At 50.4% G+C, this 26,658-nt stretch overlaps 1 long non-coding RNA gene across 1 annotated transcript in view; it reads left to right on the plus strand.

Moving 5' to 3' along the window:
• LOC134980600 (uncharacterized) overlaps positions 1 to 12,214 on the plus strand; it is a 30,008-nt gene extending 17,794 nt beyond the window's left edge. Inside the window, exons 2-3 of the long non-coding RNA XR_010190443.1 lie at positions 10,708 to 10,833; positions 10,999 to 12,214. This is a non-coding gene — a long non-coding RNA (uncharacterized LOC134980600). The remainder of the gene's footprint in view (positions 1 to 10,707; positions 10,834 to 10,998) is intronic.
• The last annotated feature ends 14,444 nt before the right edge of the window (positions 12,215 to 26,658 follow it).

Consider the following 26,658-nt stretch of genomic DNA (forward strand, 5'->3'; position numbering starts at 1 on the left):
ATAGTGTGGCAGATGCAGCATCAGTGAGATAGACGCAGGAGACAGTGTGGCAGACGCAGCAGCAGTGAGACAGATATAGCAGGAGACAGTGTGGCAGATGTAGCATCAGTGGGACAGACGCAGCAGGTGACAGTGTGGAAGATGCAGCATCAGTGAGACAGACGTAGCAGGAGACAGTGTGGCAGATGCAGACCCGGTTTTTATGTGTAAAACGTTGGAGAGTTTCTATCAGACAATGTGGCTCTGTGCACCATTGTTGTAGCACACGCTTTCCCCACCACTACATCTGTTATCCCGCTGCCTTATCTATCCAGATTGTAAGCTCATGTGGATTGTAAGCTCATGTGGACCAGGACATCTTTATCTTCTGTTTCACTCCTTTGCATGCGATTTGTTCATATTTTGACCCTGCTAATGTACAGCCTTCGGCATTTATACATAAGATTAATATCTGTAACCCCACTGCTTTACTTCAATCAGGAGCTGCCAGTGAAGGGTTACAGCTATGCTGGCAGTCACAGGAGCAGAGGTAGAAGGTCGCCAGGAAGACTGTGAATGAGCTGAGAAGCAGATAGTTTGGGGTTTGAAAATGGAGGAATATTTCCCTTTTATAGGATTGGCCAGGCCAGTGGCTGTTTCCTCAGATGCAGCTTCACTGGATCCAGCAGCGCAAACATCAGGAGGACTAAGGTGCTCAAGATTCACGCAAGTGATACAAAACTGCCTCCTCAGATTCAGCAGCAGGTCACACAAGCATGCAGGAGGCAGCAGCAGGTCACAATCATGCAGGAGGCAGCAGCAGGTCACACAAGCATGCAGGAGACAGCAGCAGGTCACATAATCATGCAAGAGGCAGCAGCAGGTCACACAAGCATGCAGGAAGCAGCAGCAGGTCACACAAGTATGCAGGAAGCAGCAGCAGGTCACGCAAGCATGCAGGAAGCAGCAGCAGGTCACACAAGCATGCAGGAAGTAGCACCCAGTCACATAATCATGCAGGAGGCAGCGGCAGGTCACACAAGCATGCAGGAGGCAGCAGCAGGTCACACAAGCATGCAGAGGCAGCAGGTCACACAAGCATGCAGGAGAAAGCAGGTCACACAAGCATGCAGGAGGCAGCAGCAGGTCACACAAGCATGCAGGAAGTAGCACCCAGTCACATAATCATGCAGGAGGCAGCGGCAGGTCACACAAGCATGCAGGAGGCAGCAGCAGGTCACACAAGCATGCAGAGGCAGGAGGTCACACAAGCATGCAGGAGGCAGCAGCAGGTCACACAAGCAGGCAGAGGCAGCAGGTCACACAAGCATGCAGGAGAAAGCAGGTCACACAAGCATGCAGGAGGCAGCAGCAGGTCACACAAGCATGCAGGAAGTAGCACCCAGTCACATAATCATGCAGGAGGCAGCGGCAGGTCACACAAGCATGCAGGAGGCAGCAGCAGGTCACACAAGCATGCAGAGGCAGGAGGTCACACAAGCATGCAGGAGAAAGCAGGTCACACAAGCATGCAGGAGGCAGTAGCAGCAGGTAACACAAGCATGCAGGAGGCAGCAGCGGATCACACAAGCATGCAGGAGGCAGCACCCAGTCACATAATCATGCAGGAGGCAGCAGCAGGTCACACAAGCATGCAGGAGGCAGCAGCATGTAACACAAGCATGCAGGAGGCAGCAGCAGGTCACACAAGTATGCAGGAGGCAGCAACAGGTCACACAAGCATGTAGGAGGCAGCAGGTAACACAAGCATGCAGGAGGCAGCAGCGGATCACACAAGCATGCAGGAAGTAGCACCCAGTCACATAATCATGCAGGAGGCAGCAGCAAGTCACACAAGCATGCAGGAAGTAGCACCCAGTCACATAATCATGCAGGAGGCAGCAGCAGGTCACACAAGCATGCAGGAGGCAGCAGATCACACATGCATGCAGGAGGCAGCAGCAGATCACACAAGCATGCAGGAAGTAGCACCCAGTCACATAATCATGCAGGAGGCAGCAGCAGGTCACACAAGCATGCAGGAGGCAGCGGCAGGTCACACAAGCATGCAGGAGGCAGCGGCAGGTCACACAAGCATGCAGGAGGCAGCGGCAGGTCACACAAGCATGCAGGAGGCAGCGGCAGGTCACGCAAGCATGCAGGAGTAAGCAGCAGGTCACACAAGCATGCAGGAGGCAGCAGCAGGTCACACAAGCATGCAGGAGGCAGCAGAAGGTCACACAAGCATGCAGCAGGTCACACAAGCATGCAGGATGCAGCAGCAGGTCACACAAGCATTCAGGAGGCAGCAGCAGGTCACACAAGCATGCAGGATGCAGCAGCAGGTCATGCAGGAGGCAGCGGCAGGTCACACAAGCATGCAGGAGGCAGCAGCAGGTCACACAAGCATGCAGGAGGCAGCAGCAGGTCACACAAGCATGCAGAAGGCAGCAGCAGGTCACACAAGCATGCAGGAGGCAGCAGCATGTCACACAAGCATGCAGGAAGCAGCAGCAGGTCACACAAGCATGCAGGAGGCAGCAGCAGGTCTCACAAGCATGCAGGAGGCAGCAGCAGATGACACAAGCATGTAGGAGGCAGCAGCAGGTGACACAAGCATGTAGGAGGCAGCAGCAGGTCACACAAGCATGCAGGAGACAGCAGCAGGTCACACAAGCATGCAGGAGGCAGCGGCAGCTCACACAAGCATGCAGGAGGCAGCAGCAGGTCACACAAGCATGCAGGAGGCAGCAGCAGGTCACACAAGCATGCAGGAGGCAGCAGCAGATGACACAAGCATGTAGGAGGCAGCAGCAGGTGACACAAGCATGCAGGAGACAGCAGCAGGTCACACAAGCATGCAGGAGGCAGCAGCAGGTCACACAAGTATACAGGAGGCAGCGGCAGGTCACACAAGCATGCAGGAGGCAGCAGCAGGTCACACAAGCATGCAGGAGGCAGCAGCAGGTCACACAAGCATGCAGGAGGCAGCTGCAGGTCACAAGCATGCAGGAGGCAGCAGCAGGTCACACAAGCATGCAGGAGGCAGCAGCAGGTCACACAAGCATGCAGGAGGCAGCGGAATCCCGGCCTCTAGAATGCCGGCAGGGGGGCGAGTGCAATGAAGCCCCTTGCGGGCCCGCTGCCCTCGCCACACTGCGGTCTTGGTGGCTTACTGCGCTCGCCACAGGTGCTAATCCTGCTCTGTGGGTATCGTGGACACCCACAAGTGGGAATAGCCCTTGTAAGCCGGGAATGTGGCTGGCGGCAATGTCAGTGGTCGGGATTCCTGCGTCGGTATCCTGACTGCCAGGATTCCGACTGGCGGCAATATAACAACATCCCCAATAAATGCCAGTCTATGTCCTATATATATGTCACTGCCACTTACCCAGCAACAATGGGAGAAAAGGGTTCAAAATAATTTATTAGAAGTGATGTTTGTAAGAATGTTCTTCTGTGTGCGCCTGGCAATACAACCGCGCTCTCTCTTTCCAATGTAATAATAAGGAGTAATATGAACTAATCTGTGGGTTAAACCTGTAAAAGAACATAAATCTGTATTAGGATTGTTCTCCACTATATAGAGATACGTTGAGGATTTATGACATTTCCTCCTAGGTAATCTATTGTGGAATAAAGGAATTTCAATATAATAAAAGTGTAAATGATAAATGACTGTGTTCCTGCTGCGTTACGGTTACATACCGTGGGGGGACTTGAAAGGAAATTGTTGGCCCATTGGGGGTTCTCCCCAGCTGAACCCTGGTGAAAGACTTGGCTAATTGCCCTATAACAGACCTACTGTAGAATATTGTGTCATTCCTCAGTCCCAACTTTCATGTAACTGTAAATAGATGACGGGGTTACATAGGAGGGCATAGTCCATTGGCAGTAATTAATGAAGCTAAAAGTGATATTTTCCAATACACCTGGACTGGCTGGATACAGAGTGAATAGAAAACAATACAATAGTGTGTTTGTATTCAGATATACTGAATATATATGTAAGGGAAGCAGGTTTGGAAAACGTGTAAGTGACCCGCTGACCCAAATCTTGCATCGCAACAGGGAGCTTACGCTGATCGGATCATAAAATGCAACTTCTTGGAAAGTTTCCTGGAACTGTATAAAGCAATGTGCACGTAACCTGGAATTCCCACAGCTCTTTACATCAGACTCAGGAAGACGGACAGCAGCGAGCGCTGGGGCTCATTATTTTAACCTAAGTAACCACAGAAGTGTAGATAAACTTTTACTAATATTACAGCAGGGAAAAAGAAAGAAATGTGCTGAGTAAATTCTACATATAAACTAGAGAGCAGAAAGCAGCGAAGCGAGCAAACCTTATGTGACTCGCTACAAGCCGTCTCTCTAGAGAGAGCCTGGAGGAGACAGATTGTTATCTAGCTGTGGAGAATCACATTACGAGTGGTGACACATCTTTTATGTAAAATGCTTTGTAAAATGTAATCTTAGAATTTAGCAGTCATTGCAAAACACTTCAATGGTCCAGATAGATGGAAATCATTCTATGCCAGGTAGGTGCTTTAGAGTGGATAGTCCAGTACCTCCCAATGGTAGCGCATGGACGCACCGTCATTTCATTGCCTGTAACAATATGCTACAGGAACTGCACTCCCTTTCATGTCACTGTATCAAGTGCACGAGAGACAATCCCATCCTATTGGTTCTGTGAACTTCTGGGAGTTCTTATTATTATTACATTTTATTTATAGGGCGCCACAAGTGTTTTGCAGCGCCGTACAAAGGACAGTACAGGGAGACAGAACGTAGCATTACAGTAAATAAATAACAGAAATAGAGTACAGGTAACAGAGCAGCACAATTCTCATACATAATACAGCTGATATGTAAGTAGTGAGGGAGTGATCATCGTACTACTAGGAGCTGGCGGCCATAGATAGAGAGGAGCCTTTACCAGCCAGAGAGAAAGCGGTACAGATGGTCACTGAGTAGGAGAGAGCTGCGAGTGAAATGTGTGGAGAAGATGGCTTAGATAACAAGAGGAAAGAGGGCCCTGCTCTGAGGAGCTAACAATCTAGTGGGAAGGGGCGACAGACAGACGACATGAGGTGCAGCAAGCGGGAGGAAGCCCGATGGCAGGATGTAAGGAAAGCAGAGATGGTCAAGGCATGAGGCAGGGAATGGAGGAGCGACCTCAGGACTAGGTTATGCATTGGAGGGTAAGCTTTGATGAATAGGTGGGTTTTTAGTGCCCGTTTGAAGCTTTGCGAGGTCGGGGAGAGTCTAATGGAGCGGGGGAGCGCGTTCCACTGAAGGGCATAGTCTTGAACTCGAGCATGGGAAGCAGTGACCAGGGCGGTGGAGAGGTGACGGTCATTGGCTGACCCCGTAGGGGGCGGGAGGGAGTATGAAGGGAGAGGAGGTTGGAGATGTAGGGAGCAGTGGAATTAGAGATGGCCTTGTATGTGAGGGTGAGGAGTGTGAAGAGGATTCTGTAGGGGAATGGGAGCCAGTGCAGGTATTGGGGAATGGGAGTGGCAGATGTGGAGCGGCGGGAGAGGAAGATAAGCCTAGCTGCGGAGTTCAGGACAGATTGGAGGGGAGCGATGTGGGAGCAAGCGAGGCCAGTGAGAACATTGCAGTAGTCGAGTCGTGAGATGACCAGTGAGTGGATGATAAGTTTAGTTGCACTCTGGGAGAGAAATGGCCTAATACGAGCAATGGATTGTGCCAGAGCTCGGGTGTGGGGTGCAAAGGAGAGGGAGGAGTCAAGAGTGATGCCCAAGCAGTGGAGTTGGGGAACGGGGGAGATGATAGTGTTGTCAACAATGATAGAGATATTGGTCGGGGGTGTTGCTCTGGATGGGGGAAAGATGATGAGTTCAGTTTTGTCCATGCTGAGATTGCGGAGAGGCAGCTGGAAACCAGAGAGAGGACAGAGGGGGACAGATCAGGAGAGGAGAGGTAGAGTTGTGTGTCATCAGCATAGAGGTAGTCTTGAAGGCCAAAGAAGTTATTGAGTGCACCCAGGGAAGAGGTATACAGGGAGAACAGAAGGGGGCCAAGGACAGAAACCTGAGGTACAGCAACAGGAAGGATGGAAGGGTGTGAGGTGGTGTTGGAGGCAGACACAGAGAAGGAGCGGTTAGTGAGGTAAGAAGAAAACCAGTCAAGGACAGTGCTTTGGAGTGTGCTGAGGAGGAGAGGATAATCCACGGTGTCAAAGGCAGCAGAGAGGTCCAGAAGGATGAGCAGATAGAAGTGGCCATTGGATTTAGCTGAAAGCAGGTCATTGGTGACTTTCACCAGAGCAGTCTCAGTGGAGTGGAGTGGTCAAAAGCCAGATTGTAGTGGATCGAGGATGGAGTTGTCAGAGAAGTAGCTTGTGAGACAGCTGTAGACAAGTTGTTCAAGGAATTTGGAGTCGAAAGGGAGAAGAGAGATGGGGCGGTAGTTAGTGGGTGATGAGGGGTCGAAGTTAGGTTTCTTGAGAATAGGTGAGACCAGAGCATGTTTGAATGGTGAGGGGAAGATGCTGGTAGAGAGGGACAGGTTAAAGAGGTGAACAAGGTGGTAGCAGGCAGTGGGGGAGAGGGAGCGGAGAACACGGGAGGGAAGGGGATCCATGGGGCAGGTGGAGGGGGAAAGGACAAGAGTTGCTTTGGTGCCCAGCGTGAACACTTTTTCCTGAACCCCAGCTGCCTAGTATCACATGCCTAGAATGCAGGATTGTATTTACATGGAGAGGACAATGGGTGATCCCTGGTGGTTCCCACTGGCTCAGAGCCCCACCCTCTACCAGAAGAGGAAGAGGGCAGAGCCCAGGCCCCAGGGTACCTCTGTGACTGCCACTTCCACTATCTAAGGAGGGAAAGGCAAGCTGCTCCCCAGTAACATCACAGCTGCTTAAGGTTTATATTTTATATATATTTTTTTCTGTTCAGGGCCTGTTTGTACCTACTAGTAGATGGCCCGGTGATTGGTCTGCTCTGCTTTCTGGTGGCTGGTTCCATCCCTGGAACCAGAACCTTTTTTAATGAGTTGATGAAACAAATGCCCATAGAGGGGAGCAGATTCCAGGGAGGCTTTGCTGTCATTAGTAATAGCAGATGTATTGTCTACAAGTCATTAAGTGTGTAGAACAAGAAGTTTAGTCCGCATGCTGATTCCAAACTGGAGTAACCTTTATTGAATATAATAGGATACATATGATAGAAGGTAAACAGCAGTGAATACAATAAAATATCAATCTTGTTTGGGCTAAACACTGTACAGCCGTACAGGACTGCGGTGCTCCAATAAGATAGTGACAGACTTGTGCACATGCAGATCATTATACAGAGGCATGTAAACAAATCCTGCACTTGTAGTCTAGACAATCTGTCTGGTACTCAGGTTCACTCAGACATGTGATGTAATAAAGACAGGTAAGTCATGCACAATCACACACAGCGTGACAGCATGTAGCAATTAACCAGTTAACAACACATAAACAATTAGGTCACGTGACATTTACAATGCTGCCACTGAGGAGCTAGAATCGGAGGAAACAGAAGCTGTGAGGTAAGTTAGTAAAGCTTTTCAGAAGAATGGGGAAAACTGCGCTGTGTGACTTGTTGGGGACCCCCTCTCTATATCCAGATGCTCGGTGTGGAGGTGTTTTGTAGGGGTCCCTTCAAAATGTTACTATATGGCTGACAAAGTTCTAGTAGTGGACAAGTGGAATAGCCACCCATCAGAGGTGGTAAAGGATAAGACAGTAGAGCAATGTAAGCATACATGGGACAGACATAAGGATCTCCTTACACAGAAATAAAGCTCAAATAAGGTTTGAGGTACTCCTACTCTCTCTTGCCCCCCCCCCTCCCTCTGCCCTCTCTCTCTCTCTTGTACACACTCTCTCCCACTGCCCCCTCTATCTCTCACTCCACCCACTATCACTCCGCCCACCCTCTCTCTCTCCATCTCCTCCCCCCTCTCTATCTCTCTCCGCCTCTGCCCCTCTTTCTCTGCCTCCCCCTCTGTCTCTCTCTCCATCTCTGCCCTCACTCTCTGTCTCCCTCTCTCTCCCTTACCTCACCTCTCTCTCCATCTCATGTCTCGCTCTCTCTCTGTTCCCCTGCTCTTCTCTTCCTTCATCTTCACCCTTCTCTCCCTTTCTCCCTACCCCTCACTCTCTCCTATTCACTAATATAATTTCTCTTCTATCCCTCTCTCTCTGTCGCACCCTCCCTGTCTGTCTCTTTCCAGCTCTGACCCTCTCTCTGTCTTGCCCTCTCTCTCTCTTCCTCCCTCTGTCTCTCTCTCTCTCTGTTCCCCTGCAACTCTCTTCCTTCCTCTTCACCCCTCTCTCCTTTCCTCCATCTCCCCCTCTTTCTGTCTCCTCCCTCTCTCTCTGTCTCCCCCTCTTTCTCTGACTCCCCCTCTCTCTCTAACTCACCCCCTGTCTCTGACTCACCCCCTCTATCTCCATCTCCCATCTCTCTCTCTGCCCCCTCTCTCTTTGTTTCCTCTCCTCTCTCTCCCTCCATCTCCTGTCTCTCTCACTCTCTGTTACACTGCACCTCTCTTACTTCCTCTTCACTCCTCTTTCTCCCTCTCTCTCTCCCTCTCTCTCTCCTCTTCTCTAGCATAATTCCTCTTCTATCTCTTTAGTAAATTCTTCCACTACAGTAGCATTGTCTTCCCTCAGCTCTTATGTTAAAGCCACTTGTTTTTTCTGCCTATCTCCCCCACTGATACTTTCCCTTCATGTCCAAGTGAACCCTTTTAACCCCATTTACACTCTTTACTCCCTCCTACAGAGACCTCTCACACCCTCTGCATCTCATCTTCAACTTCTCCCAGTCACCGTCTCCATCCTCCAGTGCCTCTCCCTGCACCTACTGCTTCTCCCTCTCACCCTTTTCCAGTCACCCATTGCATCTCCCTTTCACCAACTCTCCATCTCCCTGTTGTCCTTTGCCTCTCCCCCTCACCCTGTATCTCTCCCTGACACCCACTGTTTTATGGCATATTGTGAACTTGAAGGAGGGGGCTCAAATCATAGTTTTGCACCTGGGCCCACCATTCACAAGCTCTGCCACTGATATGCCGCACACAATTCTTAATACATTTCTGTGTTGTATTGTTTGATATTGATAGTACTTGTGAGTTGGTCTGATTGGTTATTGCTAATAAATTACTAATTTGCAGAACATTTTTAAACAGAAATAACTGCCGTGGGTTTGTGCCACTGCTTCTGCTTCTTAGTTTAGCCAACCGGCCTTTGGCCTACAGTATGTTGTTGAACAATATTGTGAGCAGTGAGATGGTCAGAATTGTGGGAAATTAATGTTATTGGGTTTAATAATATTGTAGGAACAAAAACTACCTTATTTTAGCTGTTTTTAAAAAAATTTTTTTTTTTTTTCAAATACAGATCCAAAACCAAAACATTGGGGTTGGCGCACACCTCTAATTTCTAAAAGAAGACATATGAAATCAGTTTTGGCTGTTTCAGGTTTATTTCAGACAGCGTGAAAGGAATTTCCTAGCAGAAGATACCTTTATTCCTAACATCCTAGAGACAGAGCATTTGTGTTGTGTTTCTGTACAGCAATACGGTTACTTGTGGTAGGAGCCTCAAAGGCAGCGTTTGGCTGCAGTGGTGTCCAAGTCTGTTGGCCGTAGTGAGATATGTGCTGTGTGGGACATTCCAATGGTTGGAGGCCAATGTGCAAAAATGCAGAAATATTGAAATGTCACAGGATGAAAACATGTTTTCTACATAAAATACCACTTACGGGAAACATGCTGTCTATGGTACAGGACATCTTCAAGTGATGTACAACTAGCAGTTATGGATGGCAGAACAATGTCATTCACATTGGCCCACACAAAGCGAGTACATTACATTACAATACCGCGCTGGTGTATTGAATTCCATAGTAGCTACCAGTCATTCCTGCCCTGCGGCTGCCTAAGATGTACTTGGCCTAATGTGCACTAACAGCAGCCATCTTGTTTGCTGAAATAACATCCTTGACAACAATACAGTTTATCCAGGGCCAGTGGAAGGTTTCTCAACACCTTCTACAGAACTTCACCCATCTCCTCAACTCTGCTGCCCACCTCATGTTCCTGTCTCATCAGTCTACCTCTACTGCCCCTGTGCCAGTCACTCCACTGGCTCTGTATACCACTCAGTATCAAGCTCAAACTGCTGTCCCTCACCGACACGGATGCCAGCCTCAGAGCACCTCTTACATCCTTGCTGCAGTCACGCTGAACAGCCCTTGAAGTCGCACCATGCCATGGTGAGACTCGGTAGCGCAGAGCATCTTTTTTTTTGCAAAAATGCGTCTTAGATGGAAAGTAATATAATAGGATGCACGAGCAGCTTCTGCTAATTAAACTGATATGTGGCATGCCTATATTCTGTATGTGATTGCGCTGTATCTGCATCCAAAATGACACGTTACAGTTTTCCATGAAAACACTGTAGCATAGCATTTTGTATGCAGATACAGTCACATACAATATAGACACAGAATATAGACACTTGGCGCTACCGAGTCACACGGCACTCACGTGTTATATGTAACGGTGGTGTATGGTTTTATTTTTAAATAAAAAAATAGTTTAGTAACAACTATTAGAGAATTTACCAGTAACTTTTCATGAGTGTAGAAATATGGTATTTTCACATGGTTTGAATACCTTAGTAATATGTTTCCTCTATATTGTAATTTATTTTAGATGGGCGGACTTCCAGTGCCGGCTGAAGGGGAAGATGGCTGCCCGCTGGCGACATGCGAGGAGGACAGATGGTGGGCAAATCCATCAGACTTTGGAATACACCACATTGGAGGAGATGGCGTTGGGGTGTGTTGTCGAAGAGGAGATGGCAGGCGTGTCTGATATGGACACGGACATGTCTGCCATTGATCTCCCACATACTGACCGAGGAAATTAATTAAATTAAAGTCAAATTTTAAGACATACAAAATGCCAAATGCCAATTTTTATTTTTGTTTGTTTACATTTCAGAGGAGGATGATCAGCTCAGGCAGCCTGGGGATGGGGGGGGTCTGGTCCACACTCTGGGGAGCAGCCTGCTGAGCCCCCCCCCCCCATCAACCAGGAGTTCCTCCTAGCCATACTAGATCAATGCCAGAGGACGGAGCAGTTTCAACAACAGGTGCTCCTGGAGCTGCGTGAGATGACCTCTACCATCGACCAAGACATGTGGGAGATTCTGACCCAAAGGCTGGCTGGCTAAACTAAGCAGCAGAGCAGCGGCACAAACACCCGGCAGTCACATCTCTGTAGATATGTGTTTCAAATGAGTAACGTATTAGCAGTAACCAGTAAAAATGTTTTTCTGTGCAAATAACACCATCACCAATGCCCCCCCCCACACAAAAAAACAAAAACAAATGCAGCCCATTATGAAAAGGAAAGTGGTGCAAGATGGAGTTGTCCTCGGGTCCTCTCACCCATCCTTATGTTGGCTATAATGAAGGACATGCAAAGCTGAACAGACCCAAGCACTGCAGCAACAAGTGCCTGATTTGTTTGGGCCCCCATAAAACAAGCTACCATGGGCTCCCGCTTACGGGTCCCACGTTTTATGCAGTCTATCCTCCGGTTCCGGGAGACAGACCGGAGGGCACTGATGTGTGCCCAGACCCCGGCCTTGGACTACACTAGACCAGTAGGGCCGCTCTGTTACATGGAAGTGAGCTGTGGATTAGTCCTGCTTCTACTGCCGGTCATTATACAAGATGACAATGTTATAAAAGAACAATGTATTTTATATGATCCAAAAAAGCTAATATTCCAATACATTAATATTTATATTCACTGATTACTATATGACAATAATTGACATTACATGAGGAATAATTCCATGTATAATTTGTATTGTACACACTAGGAGGACCTCTCTAATTTACAAAAGACAAACCACTAGTATCGTAGAATAAACACTGGAAACTAGAATAACAAAAAAATTTACTTTGTTTTTATTTTTCAAATGTTATTCAAAAACGGATCAGAAATGTAAAAATAATTCACATTTTCTGTAATTTATGTGTGTAATGATTCAAAGAAATGCAAATGCCACAGCGCCACCTAGTGCTGAAATGCGGAGTTGCAGATTGAAATTAAAACTTTTTTTAATCTAAGTGGAAAATGTCTGTGAAGGTTTCATACATATTGTAATCATATGTTTCCCATTGTAAGTTCAATAAAAAAATAATCAGAGGCAAATAAATCACCTTTATCTTCTTCTCCCTTCATGGGCCCAATTTCCGGCCTGTGTCGAGCTTGGCTCTGAGTAAAGGCTGCATTCAGGTACTTCCAATGCTTGTGTCATTTATCAGAGTTTAATACTGAACTTGTGTTCCACGTCGCTGACGTTCAGCTTAGATACAAAGAATAGTAACTGAGATTGCAGCCTTGCACACCACAAGGAGAAGTCCCTATACCCAGGGACAGTCCCAGAAATTGGAAGATGTCATTCTTACAATCTGTTCTTATTAGCAAGATGAATTCACATTTCTTATTGTATTTTTTATGTGAATATTTACTGTAGTGGGTATAAAAAGTAAAAAAAAAAAGATCAAATTCAATAAATGTGACATGATGGGGATTGCAGGGGGACTGTAGGACTGTGTATGGCAGACCCATATATACACTCGCAGCTGCTATCCAAACCCTAGAGCAGAGGTGGCCAAAAGGTAGATGGTCTACCGGGAGCTCGCGGAGCATCCGCCAGTAGATCGCAACAGTCTTAACAGAAAATAACTGTAAGGAGCCCGCCGCCGCTGCTTCTCCTCACAGTTCCCAAGGACGCAGTGTGCGGGTGTGCGGCTGACGTAATTACATCACCCGCGATGTGAGGGGCCTGGGCGCTAGTTGGATCCAGTTTGATCTAGCAGCCAGTGGAAGGCCATGCAGCGTGAAAGCGGGAGCGTGACTGCGGGGAGATGGAGGACGGAAGCTAGGCAGCGTGACAACTGTCAGGTAAGTTATGCAATGGATGATTCTTCACAAGGGGAGGGACGATCTTCACAGAGGTGATTATTGTGCAGGGGACTGGAAGGGGCGTATCTGCACAAGGGGGGGGATCTGCAAAGGGGGGGATTTGTACGGAGGAGGGTATTGTACAGGGGGCTTTTATGCAGGAGAGTGGAAGGGGGTATCTGCACAAGGGGGGTCTGCACAGAGGGGGGTTATTTGAAGTTGTCATTCTTAATACTATTTTTAATTGTGCGCATTAATATTGGTGCTGTTATTTGATGGCGTATTTATGAATGCTATTTTTAAATATGAGCGTTATTATTGGTGTTATTTGACGCTGGTAGATCACCGCTAAGTAAGTAAACAAAAAGTAGATCCCAGGTCCCAAAAGTCCGGCCACCCCTGCCCTAGAGGAATGCCAAGGGCCCTCTTACATGGCATTACAGCGCGGAAAGGGGCATGGCTGCAACTCCCTCACTAGCCCATGCCATGTGCCTTCTACGTCCTTCTCAGCACCCCACCATGGGCAACATAATGACCTCATGAGCGTAATACAGTCCCCGAGTCATCATGGTACATAACAATACTCTGTGTGCCCCACTGTAGGGGTAAATGAGCCACACAACAGCTGGGAATCCACAGACCGTCCTCCCCTATACAGAAGCAGCTGTGTCCGGGCCGCGGTGAGGAATCAGCCTGACCACTGTGGTCTCTGGCTCCTGACAATACACTGTATACTTTACACAAACACTTTATTGTAAGATCACATCTTTCAGCAACTCACATACCAGACATGCTGGCCGCGATTTCCCAAAATTCTACAAAGCATTTCCCATAATCTCTGGCAGGTTTGAAAAAAATTTGGATTAGAAATTAATCACTTGCATTCCTCCCCCTCATTAGTCATTGTGAGACCCTGCACTTCACCTGGCACTTCTCCTCATTCTGCTCACACACAGTCAGGCTACTGAATGCTCAGGGTCCAGACGTTATAGCTACAGACAAGAAACATATTTCAGTAATAGAGGAGGCTGAATTTACTCTAATGTCACAGACGTCGTGTATTGTGCTTCCCTTACCCACTATGTAACACTTTCCTCGCAGAAGCAAACGCAGGATTTAGCAAGGGGGGTTTCTGAGGGTGGTTGGGTGTGTGTGTGTATGCATACGTGCATGTATGTGTACTGTATATATATATATATATGCACACACACAATCTATATACACAGTATAGCACACATTCATATATACATACATACTGTACATACACAAGCACACATGCAAACCCACATACGTACATATATACAAACATTCAAATAAACACAGACTTTAAACTTACACATACAGTACAAGGTTACATGCAATCCACCAGGGGTTGGGAGCAGAGGGGCGGCAGTGTGAGGACAGAGGAAGCTGCTGTGGCTGAGCATGTGCAGCCAGAAGCTCCCCCGGTCCCAGAGACATTCTCCATAGCTCTCTGTTGTTGCTGCAGCTCCTTGGTTGCTGCTTTTGCTGAGACGGAGACACAAAGAAAATTCAGCTCATCAGGGGAGGGGTTTCCAGGTACTCGGAACCCCCCCCCCCCCCTACGTGTGCCATTGCCTCTCACTATATTACTCTCAATCTGTGGCTTCCTGCTGCCTCCATTCCCCTCCTCACATCATGTCACTGCCCCTGTCACATGCAGCCCTGTCCTCACTGACACATCACTCATCTCCTGATATACTCTGTGCTGCTGGGATCCTGCTCCTCCCACTATATAACTCTCAGTCTGTGGCTTCCTGCTGCCTCCATTCCCCTCCTCACATCATGTCACTGCCCCTGTCACATGCAGCCCTGTCCTCACTGACACATTACTAATCTCCTGATATACTCTGTGCTGCTGGGGACCCTGCTCCTCCCACTATATAACTCTCAGTCTGTGGCTTCCTGCTGCCTCCAGGTTCCCCCTCACATCATGTTGGGACACAGTAGCGGATCTTGCCACGGGCAAGCAGGACTTTTACCCGGGGCGCCGCCTTCCGGAGGGCGCCAGCGCCATCTGGAGGGCGCCGCACCATGGCAAGATCCGCTGCTGCTGTGCCCCCCGTTGGTCCCTCTGTCCCGCTGCCGCTGCCGCTGTCCCCCGCTGTGAAGGGAACTAGACGCGAGCGTCTAGTTTCCCTTCGTGGAGAGGACCTTTACTGTGCGGTGCGCGATGACGTCATCGCGCACCGCACATCATTTCACTACTGTACAGGGGGCGTAAATGACCACGCTCCCTGTACGAAGCCACGCCCCCTTTGCCCGCCCGGGGCACTGGAAGAAGCAGAACCGGCCCTGTTGGGACAATGGCCCTCATTCCGAGTTGTTCGCTCGGTATTTTTCATCGCATCGCAATGAAAATCCGCTTAGTACGCATGCGCAATGTTCGCACTGCGACTGCGCCAAGTAACTTTGCTATGTAGAAAGTAATTTTACTCACGGCTTTTTCATCGCTCCGGCGAACGTAATGTGATTGACAGGAAATGGGTGTTACTGGGCGGAAACACGGCGTTTCAGGGGCGTGTGGCTGAAAACGCTACCGTTTCCGGAAAAAACGCAGGAGTGGCCGGAGAAACGGTGGGAGTGCCTGGGCGAACGCTGGGTGTGTTTGTGACGTCAACCAGGAACGACAAGCACTGAACTGATCGCACAGGCAGAGTAAGTCTGAAGCTACTCTAAAACTGCTAAGTAGTTAGTAATCGCAATATTGCGAATACATCGGTCGCAATTTTAAGAAGCTAAGATTCACTCCCAGTAGGCGGCGGCTTAGCGTGTGTAACTCTGCTAAATTCGCCTTGCGAACGATCAACTCGGAATGAGGGCCAATGTTAGTTATCACCCCCAATCAGTGCCGCAGATATGGTGGATGGTGACTGCGGGGTCTATTTACAAAGCTTAACATGGAGACAAAGTACCAGCCAATCAGCTCCTGTCTTTTTTTTTAAACAGCCTGTGACATGGCAGCTAGGAGCTGATTGCCTTGTACTTTATCTCCATCCACTCTTAGTAAATAGATCCCTAAGTTGGCCATTGCTGTATTACTGCTGTCACCCATTACACCCTCCTAGCAGTCACTGCCGTACAGAGCCACGGATACAGCACCGGTAACGCCTGCTGTACTTGTCTGTATTACTGCTGTCACCCATTACACCCTCCTAGCAGTCACTGCCGTACAGATCCACGGCAACAGCATCGGTAACGCCTGTTGTACTTGTCTGTATTACTGCTGTCACCCATTACACCCTTCTAGCAGTCACTGCCGTACAGAGCCACGGATACAGCACCGGTAACACCTGCTGTACTTGTCTGTATTACTGCTGTCACCCATTACACCCTCCTAGCAGTCACTGCAGTACAGAGCCACGGATACAGCACCGGTAACGCCTGTTGTACTAGTCTGTATTACTGCTGTCACCCATTACACCCTTCTAGCAGTCACTGCCGTACAGAGCCACGGATACAGCACCGGTAACACCTGTTGTACTTGTCTGTATTACTGCTGTCACCCATTACACCCTCCTAGCAGCCACTGCCGTACAGAGCCACGGATACAGCACCGGTAACGCCTGTTGTACTAGTCTGTATTACTGCTGTCACCCATTACACCCTTCTAGCAGTCACTGCCGTACAGAGCCACGGATACAGCACCGGTAACACCTGTTGTACTTGTCTGTATTACTGCTGTCACCCATTACACCCTTCTAGCAGTCACTGCCGTACAGAGCCACGGCTACAGCACCGGTAACGCCTGTTGTACTTGTCTGTATTACTGCTGTCACCCATAACACCCTCCTAGCAGTCACTGCCGTACAGAGCCACGGATACAGCACCGGTAACGCCTGCTGTACTTGTCTGTATTACTGCTGTCACCCATTACACCCTCCTAGCAGTCACTGCCGTACAGATCCACGGCAACAGCATCGGTAACGCCTGTTGTACTTGTCTGTATTACTGCTGTCACCCATTACACCCTTCTAGCAGTCACTGCCGTACAGAGCCACGGATACAGCACCGGTAACACCTGCTGTACTTGTCTGTATTACTGCTGTCACCCATTACACCCTCCTAGCAGTCACTGCAGTACAGAGCCACGGATACAGCACCGGTAACGCCTGTTGTACTAGTCTGTATTACTGCTGTCACCCATTACACCCTTCTAGCAGTCACTGCCGTACAGAGCCACGGATACAGCACCGGTAACACCTGTTGTACTTGTCTGTATTACTGCTGTCACCCATTACACCCTCCTAGCAGCCACTGCCGTACAGAGCCACGGCTACAGCACCGGTAACGCCTGCTGTACTTGTCTGTATTACTGCTGTCACCCATTACACCCTCCTAGCAGTCACTGCCGTACAGAGCCACGGATACAGCACCGGTAACGCCTGCTGTACTTGTCTGTATTACTGCTGTCACCCATTACACCCTCCTAGCAGTCACTGCCGTACAGAGCCACGGATACAGCACCGGTAACGCCTGCTGTACTTGTCTGTATTACTGCTGTCACCCATTACACCCTCCCAGCAGCCACTGCCGTACAGAGCCACGGCTACAGCACCGGTAACGCCTGTTGTACTTGTCTGTATTACTGCTGTCACCCATTACACCCTTCTAGCAGTCACTGCCGTACAGAGCCACGGCTACAGCACGGGTAACGCCTGTTGTACTTGTCTGTATTACTGCTGTCACCCAGTACACCCTCCTAGCAGTCACTGCCGTACAGAGCCACGGCTACAGCACTGGTAACACCTGTTGTACTTGTCTGTATTACTGCTGTCACCCATTACACCCTCCCAGCAGCCACTGCCGTACAGAGCCACGGCTACAGCACCGGTAACGCCTGTTGTACTTGTCTGTATTACTGCTGTCACCCATTACACCCTCCTAGCAGCCACTGCCGTACAGAGCCACGGCTACAGCACTGGTAACGCCTGCTGTACTTGTCTGTATTACTGCTGTCACCCAGTACACCCTCCTAGCAGTCACTGCCGTACAGAGCCAGGGCAACAGCATGGGTAACGCCTGTTGTACTTGTCTGTATTACTGCTGTCAGCCATTACACCCTCCTAGCAGTCACTGCCGTACAGAGCCACGGCTACAGCACCGGTAACACCTGTTGTACTTGTCTGTATTACTGCTGTCACCCATTACACCCTCCTAGCAGCCACTGCCGTACAGAGCCACGGCTACAGCACTGGTAACGCCTGCTGTACTTGTCTGTATTACTGCTGTCACCCATTACACCCTCCTAGCAGCCACTGCCGTACAGAGCCACGGCTACAGCACTGGTAACGCCTGCTGTACTTGTCTGTATTACTGCTGTCACCCATTACACCCTCCTAGCAGTCACTGCAGTACGGAGCCACGGCTACAGCACCGGTAACGCCTGTTGTACTTGTCTGTATTACTGCTGTCAGCCATTACACCCTCCTAGCAGTCACTGCCGTACAGAGCCACGGCTACAGCACCGGTAACGCCTGTTGTAATTGTCTGTATTACTGCTGTCACCCATTACACCCTCCTAGCAGTCACTGCAGTACAGAGCCACGGCTACAGCACCGGTAACGCCTGTTGTAATTGTCTGTATTACTGCTGTCACCCATTACACCCTCCTAGCAGTCACTGCCGTACAGAGCCACGGCTACAGCACCGGTAACGCCTGTTGTAATTGTCTGTATTACTGCTGTCACCCATTACACCCTCCTAGCAGTCACTGCCGTACAGAGCCACGGCTACAGCACCGGTAACGCCTGCTGTACTTGTCTGTATTACTGCTGTCACCCATTACACCCTCCTAGCAGTCACTGCCGTACAGAGCCACGGCTACAGCACCGGTAACGCCTGTTGTAATTGTCTGTATTACTGCTGTCACCCATTACACCCTCCTAGCAGTCACTGCCGTACAGAGCCACGGCTACAGCACCTGTAACGCCTGTTGTAATTGTCTGTATTACTGCTGTCACCCATTACACCCTCCTAGCAGTCACTGCAGTACAGAGCCACGGGCACAGCACCGGTAACGCCTGCTGTACTTGTCTGTATTACTGCTGTCACCCATTACACCCTCCTAGCAGTCACTGCAGTACAGAGCCACGGGCACAGCACCGGTAACGCCTGCTGTACTTGTCTGTATTACTGCTGTCACCCATTACACCCTCCTAGCAGTCACTGCAGTACAGAGCCACGGGCACAGCACCGGTAACGCCTGCTGTACTTGTCTGTATTACTGCTGTCACCCATTACACCCTCCCAGCAGCCACTGCCGTACAGAGCCACGGCTACAGCACCGGTAACGCCTGTTGTACTTGTCTGTATTACTGCTGTCACCCATTACACCCTTCTAGCAGTCACTGCCGTACAGAGCCACGGCTACAGCACCGGTAACGCCTGTTGTACTTGTCTGTATTACTGCTGTCACCCATTACACCCTCCTAGCAGTCACTGCCGTACAGAGCCACGGCTACAGCACCGGTAACGCCTGTTGTAATTGTCTGTATTACTGCTGTCACCCATTACACCCTCCTAGCAGTCACTGCCGTACAGAGCCACGGCTACAGCACCGGTAACGCCTGCTGTACTTGTCTGTATTACTGCTGTCACCCATTACACCCTCCTAGCAGTCACTGCCGTACAGAGCCACGGCTACAGCACCGGTAACGCCTGTTGTAATTGTCTGTATTACTGCTGTCACCCATTACACCCTCCTAGCAGTCACTGCCGTACAGAGCCACGGCTACAGCACCTGTAACGCCTGTTGTAATTGTCTGTATTACTGCTGTCACCCATTACACCCTCCTAGCAGTCACTGCAGTACAGAGCCACGGGCACAGCACCGGTAACGCCTGCTGTACTTGTCTGTATTACTGCTGTCACCCATTACACCCTCCTAGCAGTCACTGCAGTACAGAGCCACGGGCACAGCACCGGTAACGCCTGCTGTACTTGTCTGTATTACTGCTGTCACCCATTACACCCTCCTAGCAGTCACTGCAGTACAGAGCCACGGGCACAGCACCGGTAACGCCTGCTGTACTTGTCTGTATTACTGCTGTCACCCATTACACCCTCCCAGCAGCCACTGCCGTACAGAGCCACGGCTACAGCACCGGTAACGCCTGTTGTACTTGTCTGTATTACTGCTGTCACCCATTACACCCTTCTAGCAGTCACTGCCGTACAGAGCCACGGCTACAGCACCGGTAACGCCTGTTGTACTTGTCTGTATTACTGCTGTTACCCATTACACCCTCCTAGCAGCCACTGCCGTACAGAGCCACGGCTACAGCACCGGTAACGCCTGCTGTACTTGTCTGTATTACTGCTGTCACCCAGTACACCCTCCTAGCAGTCACTGCCGTACAGAGCCACGGCTACAGCACTGGTAACGCCTGCTGTACTTGTCTGTATTACTGCTGTCACCCAGTACACCCTCCTAGCAGTCACTGCAGTACAGAGCCACGGCTACAGCACCGGTAACGCCTGTTGTACTTGTCTGTATTACTGCTGTCAGCCATTATACCCTCCTAGCAGTCACTGCCGTACAGATCCACGGCAACAGCACCGGTAACGCCTGTTGTACTTGTCTGTATTACTGCTGTCACCCATTACACCCTCCCAGCAGTCACTGCCATACAGAGCCACGGATACAGCACCGGTAACGCCTGCTGTACTTGTCTGTATTACTGCTGTCAGCCATTACACCCTCCTAGCAGTCACTGCCGTACAGATCCACGGCAACAGCATGGGTAACGCCTGTTGTACTTGTCTGTATTACTGCTGTCAGCCATTACACCCTCCTAGCAGTCACTGCCGTACAGAGCCACGGCTACAGCACCGGTAACACCTGTTGTACTTGTCTGTATTATTGCTGTCACCCATTACACCCTCCTAGCAGCCACTGCCGTACAGAGCCACGGCTACAGCACTGGTAACGCCTGCTGTACTTGTCTGTATTACTGCTGTCACCCATTACACCCTCCTAGCAGCCACTGCCGTACAGAGCCACGGCTACAGCACCGGTAACGCCTGTTGTACTTGTCTGTATTACTGCTGTCACCCATTACACCCTCCTAGCAGTCACTGCAGTACGGAGCCACGGCTACAGCACCGGTAACGCCTGTTGTACTTGTCTGTATAACTGCTGTCAGCCATTACACCCTCCTAGCAGTCACTGCCGTACAGAGCCACGGCTACAGCAACGGTAACACCTGTTGTACTTGTCTGTATTACTGCTGTCACCCATTACACCCTCCTAGCAGTCACTGCCGTACAGAGCCACGGCTACAGCACCGGTAACACCTGCTGTACTTGTCTGTATTACTGCTGTCACCCATTACACCCTCCTAGCAGTCACTGCCGTACAGAGCCACGGCTACAGCACCGGTAACGCCTGTTGTACTTGTCTGTATTACTGCTGTCACCCATTACACCCTCCTAGCAGTCACTGCCGTACAGAGCCACGGCTACAGCACCGGTAACATCTGTTGTACTTGTCTGTATTACTGCTGTCACCCATTACACCCTCCTAGCAGTCACTGCAGTACAGAGCCACGGCTACAGCACCGGTAACGCCTGTTGTACTTGTCTGTATTACTGCTGTCAGCCATTACACCCTCCTAGCAGTCACTGCAGTACAGAGCCACGGCTACAGCACTGGTAACGCCTGCTGTACTTGTCTGTATTACTGCTGTCAGCCATTACACCCTCCTAGCAGTCACTGCCGTACAGAGCCACGGCTACAGCACTGGTAACGCCTGTTGTACTTGTCTGTATTACTGCTGTCACCCATTACACCCTCCTAGCAGTCACTGCCGTACAGAGCCACGGCTACAGCACCGGTAACATCTGTTGTACTTGTCTGTATTACTGCTGTCACCGATTACACCCTCCTAGCAGTCACTGCAGTACAGAGCCACGGCTACAGCACCGGTAACGCCTGTTGTACTTGTCTGTATTACTGCTGTCAGCCATTACACCCTCCTAGCAGTCACTGCAGTACAGAGCCACGGCTACAGCACTGGTAACGCCTGCTGTACTTGTCTGTATTACTGCTGTCAGCCATTACACCCTCCTAGCAGTCACTGCCGTACAGAGCCACGGCTACAGCACTGGTAACGCCTGTTGTACTTGTCTGTATTACTGCTGTCACCCATTACACCCTCCTAGCAGCCACTGCCGTACAGAGCCACGGCTACAGCACCGGTAACGCCTGCTGTACTTGTCTGTATTACTGCTGTCACCCATTACACCCTCCTAGCAGTCACTGCAGTACAGAGCCACGGCTACAGCACCGGTAACACCTGTTGTACTTGTCTGTATTACTGCTGTCACCCATTACACCCTCCTAGCAGTCACTGCAGTACAGAGCCACGGCTACAGCACCTGTAACGCCTGTTGTAATTGTCTGTATTACTGCTGTCAGCCATTACACCCTCCTAGCAGTCACTGCAGTACAGAGCCACGGCTACAGCACCGGTAACGCCTGTTGTACTTGTCTGTATTACTGCTGTCAGCCATTACACCCTCCTAGCAGTCACTGCAGTACAGAGCCACGGCTACAGCACCGGTAACGCCTGTTGTACTTGTCTGTATTACTGCTGTCACCCATTACACCCTCCTAGCAGTCACTGCAGTACAGAGCCACGGCTACAGCACCGGTAACGCCTGTTGTACTTGTCTGTATTACTGCTGTCACCCATTACACCCTCCTAGCAGTCACTGCAGTACAGAGCCACGGCTACAGCACCGGTAACGCCTGTTGTACTTGTCTGTATTACTGCTGTCACCCATTACACCCTCCTAGCAGTCACTGCCGTACAGAGCCACGGCTACAGCACTGGTAACTCCTGTTGTACTTGTCTGTATTACTGCTGTCACCCATTACACCCTCCTAGCAGTCACTGCAGTACAGAGCCACGGCTACAGCACCGGTAATGCCTGTTGTACTTGTCTGTATTACTGCTGTCACCCATTACACCCTCCTAGCAGTCACTGCCGTACAGAGCCACGGCTACAGCACTGGTAACGCCTGCTGTACTTGTCTGTATTACTGCTGTCACCCATTACACCCTCCTAGCAGTCACTGCAGTACAGAGCCACGGCTACAGCACCGGTAACACCTGTTGTACTTGTCTGTATTACTGCTGTCACCCATTACACCCTCCTAGCAGTCACTGCCGTACAGAGCCACGGCTACAGCACCGGTAACGCCTGTTGTACTTGTCTGTATTACTGCTGTCACCCATTACACCCTCCTAGCAGCCACTGCCGTACAGAGCCACGGCTACAGCACTGGTAACGCCTGCTGTACTTGTCTGTATTACTGCTGTCACCCATTACACCCTCCTAGCAGTCACTGCAGTACAGAGCCACGGCTACAGCACCGGTAACGCCTGTTGTACTTGTCTGTATTACTGCTGTCAGCCATTACACCCTCCTAGCAGTCACTGCAGTACAGAGCCACGGCTACAGCACCGGTAACGCCTGTTGTACTTGTCTGTATTACTGCTGTCACCCATTACACCCTCCTAGCAGTCACTGCAGTACAGAGCCACGGCTACAGCACCGGTAACGCCTGTTGTACTTGTCTGTATTACTGCTGTCACCCATTACACCCTCCTAGCAGTCACTGCAGTACAGAGCCACGGCTACAGCACCGGTAACACCTGTTGTACTTGTCTGTATTACTGCTGTCAGCCATTACACCCTCCTAGCAGTCACTGCAGTACAGAGCCACGGCTACAGCACTGGTAACGCCTGCTGTACTTGTCTGTATTACTGCTGTCAGCCATTACACCCTCCTAGCAGTCACTGCCGTACAGAGCCACGGCTACAGCACTGGTAACGCCTGCTGTACTTGTCTGTATTACTGCTGTCACCCATTACACCCTCCTAGCAGTCACTGCCGTACAGAGCCACGGCTACAGCACCGGTAATGCCTGTTGTAATTGTCTGTATTACTGCTGTCACCCATTACACCCTCCTAGCAGTCACTGCCGTACAGAGCCACGGCTACAGCACCGGTAACGCCTGCTGTACTTGTCTGTATTACTGCTGTCACCCATTACACCCTCCTAGCAGTCACTGCCGTACAGAGCCACGGCTACAGCACCGGTAACGCCTGTTGTAATTGTCTGTATTACTGCTGTCACCCATTACACCCTCCTAGCAGTCACTGCCGTACAGAGCCACGGCTACAGCACCTGTAACGCCTGTTGTAATTGTCTGTATTACTGCTGTCACCCATTACACCCTCCTAGCAGTCACTGCAGTACAGAGCCACGGGCACAGCACCGGTAACGCCTGCTGTACTTGTCTGTATTACTGCTGTCACCCATTACACCCTCCTAGCAGTCACTGCAGTACAGAGCCACGGGCACAGCACCGGTAACGCCTGCTGTACTTGTCTGTATTACTGCTGTCACCCATTACACCCTCCCAGCAGCCACTGCCGTACAGAGCCACGGCTACAGCACCGGTAACGCCTGTTGTACTTGTCTGTATTACTGCTGTTGCCCATTACACCCTCCTAGCAGCCACTGCCGTACATAGCCACGGCTACAGCACCGGTAACGCCTGCTGTACTTGTCTGTATTACTGCTGTCACCCAGTACACCCTCCTAGCAGTCACTGCCGTACAGAGCCACGGCTACAGCACTGGTAACGCCTGCTGTACTTGTCTGTATTACTGCTGTCACCCAGTACACCCTCCTAGCAGTCACTGCAGTACAGAGCCACGGCTACAGCACCGGTAACGCCTGTTGTACTTGTCTGTATTACTGCTGTCAGCCATTACACCCTCCTAGCAGTCACTGCCGTACAGATCCACGGCAACAGCACCGGTAACGCCTGTTGTACTTGTCTGTATTACTGCTGTCACCCATTACACCCTCCCAGCAGTCACTGCCATACAGAGCCACGGATACAGCACCGGTAACGCCTGCTGTACTTGTCTGTATTACTGCTGTCAGCCATTACACCCTCCTAGCAGTCACTGCCGTACAGATCCACGGCAACAGCATGGGTAACGCCTGCTGTACTTGTCTGTATTACTGCTGTCAGCCATTACACCCTCCTAGCAGTCACTGCCGTACAGAGCCACGGCTACAGCACCGGTAACACCTGTTGTACTTGTCTGTATTACTGCTGTCACCCATTACACCCTCCTAGCAGTCACTGCAGTACGGAGCCACGGCTACAGCACCGGTAACGCCTGTTGTACTTGTCTGTATAACTTCTGTCAGCCATTACACCCTCCTAGCAGTCACTGCCGTACAGAGCCACGGCTACAGCAACGGTAACGCCTGTTGTACTTGTCTGTATTACTGCTGTCACCCATTACACCCTCCTAGCAGTCACTGCCGTACAGAGCCACGGCTACAGCACCGGTAACACCTGCTGTACTTGTCTGTATTACTGCTGTCACCCATTACACCCTCCTAGCAGTCACTGCCGTACAGAGCCACGGCTACAGCACCGGTAACGCCTGTTGTACTTGTCTGTATTACTGCTGTCACCCATTACACCCTCCTAGCAGTCACTGCCGTACAGAGCCACGGCTACAGCACCGGTAACATCTGTTGTACTTGTCTGTATTACTGCTGTCACCCATTACACCCTCCTAGCAGTCACTGCAGTACAGAGCCACGGCTACAGCACCGGTAACGCCTGTTGTACTTGTCTGTATTACTGCTGTCAGCCATTACACCCTCCTAGCAGTCACTGCAGTACAGAGCCACGGCTACAGCACTGGTAACGCCTGCTGTACTTGTCTGTATTACTGCTGTCAGCCATTACACCCTCCTAGCAGTCACTGCCGTACAGAGCCACGGCTACAGCACTGGTAACGCCTGTTGTACTTGTCTGTATTACTGCTGTCACCCATTACACCCTCCTAGCAGCCACTGCCGTACAGAGCCACGGCTACAGCACTGGTAACGCCTGCTGTACTTGTCTGTATTACTGCTGTCACCCATTACACCCTCCTAGGAGTCACTGCAGTACAGAGCCACGGCTACAGCACCGGTAACACCTGTTGTACTTGTCTGTATTACTGCTGTAACCCATTACACCCTCCTAGCAGTCACTGCAGTACAGAGCCACGGCTACAGCACCGGTAACGCCTGTTGTACTTGTCTGTATTACTGCTGTCAGCCATTACACCCTCCTAGCAGTCACTGCAGTACAGAGCCACGGCTACAGCACCGGTAACGCCTGTTGTACTTGTCTGTATTACTGCTGTCACCCATTACACCCTCCCAGCAGTCACTGCCGTACAGAGCCACGGCTACAGCACCGGTAACGCCTGTTGTACTTGTCTGTATTACTGCTGTCAGCCATTACACCCTCCTAGCAGTCACTGCAGTACAGAGCCACGGCTACAGCACCGGTAACGCCTGTTGTACTTGTCTGTATTACTGCTGTCAGCCATTACACCCTCCTAGCAGTCACTGCAGTACAGAGCCACGGCTACAGCACCGGTAACGCCTGTTGTACTTGTCTGTATTACTGCTGTCACCCATTACACCCTCCTAGCAGTCACTGCAGTACAGAGCCACGGCTACAGCACCGGTAACGCCTGTTGTACTTGTCTGTATTACTGCTGTCACCCATTACACCCTCCTAGCAGTCACTGCAGTACAGAGCCACGGCTACAGCACC

Source organism: Pseudophryne corroboree, chromosome 12, assembly GCF_028390025.1.
Source record: "Pseudophryne corroboree isolate aPseCor3 chromosome 12, aPseCor3.hap2, whole genome shotgun sequence".
Lineage (NCBI taxonomy): Eukaryota > Metazoa > Chordata > Amphibia > Anura > Myobatrachidae > Pseudophryne > Pseudophryne corroboree.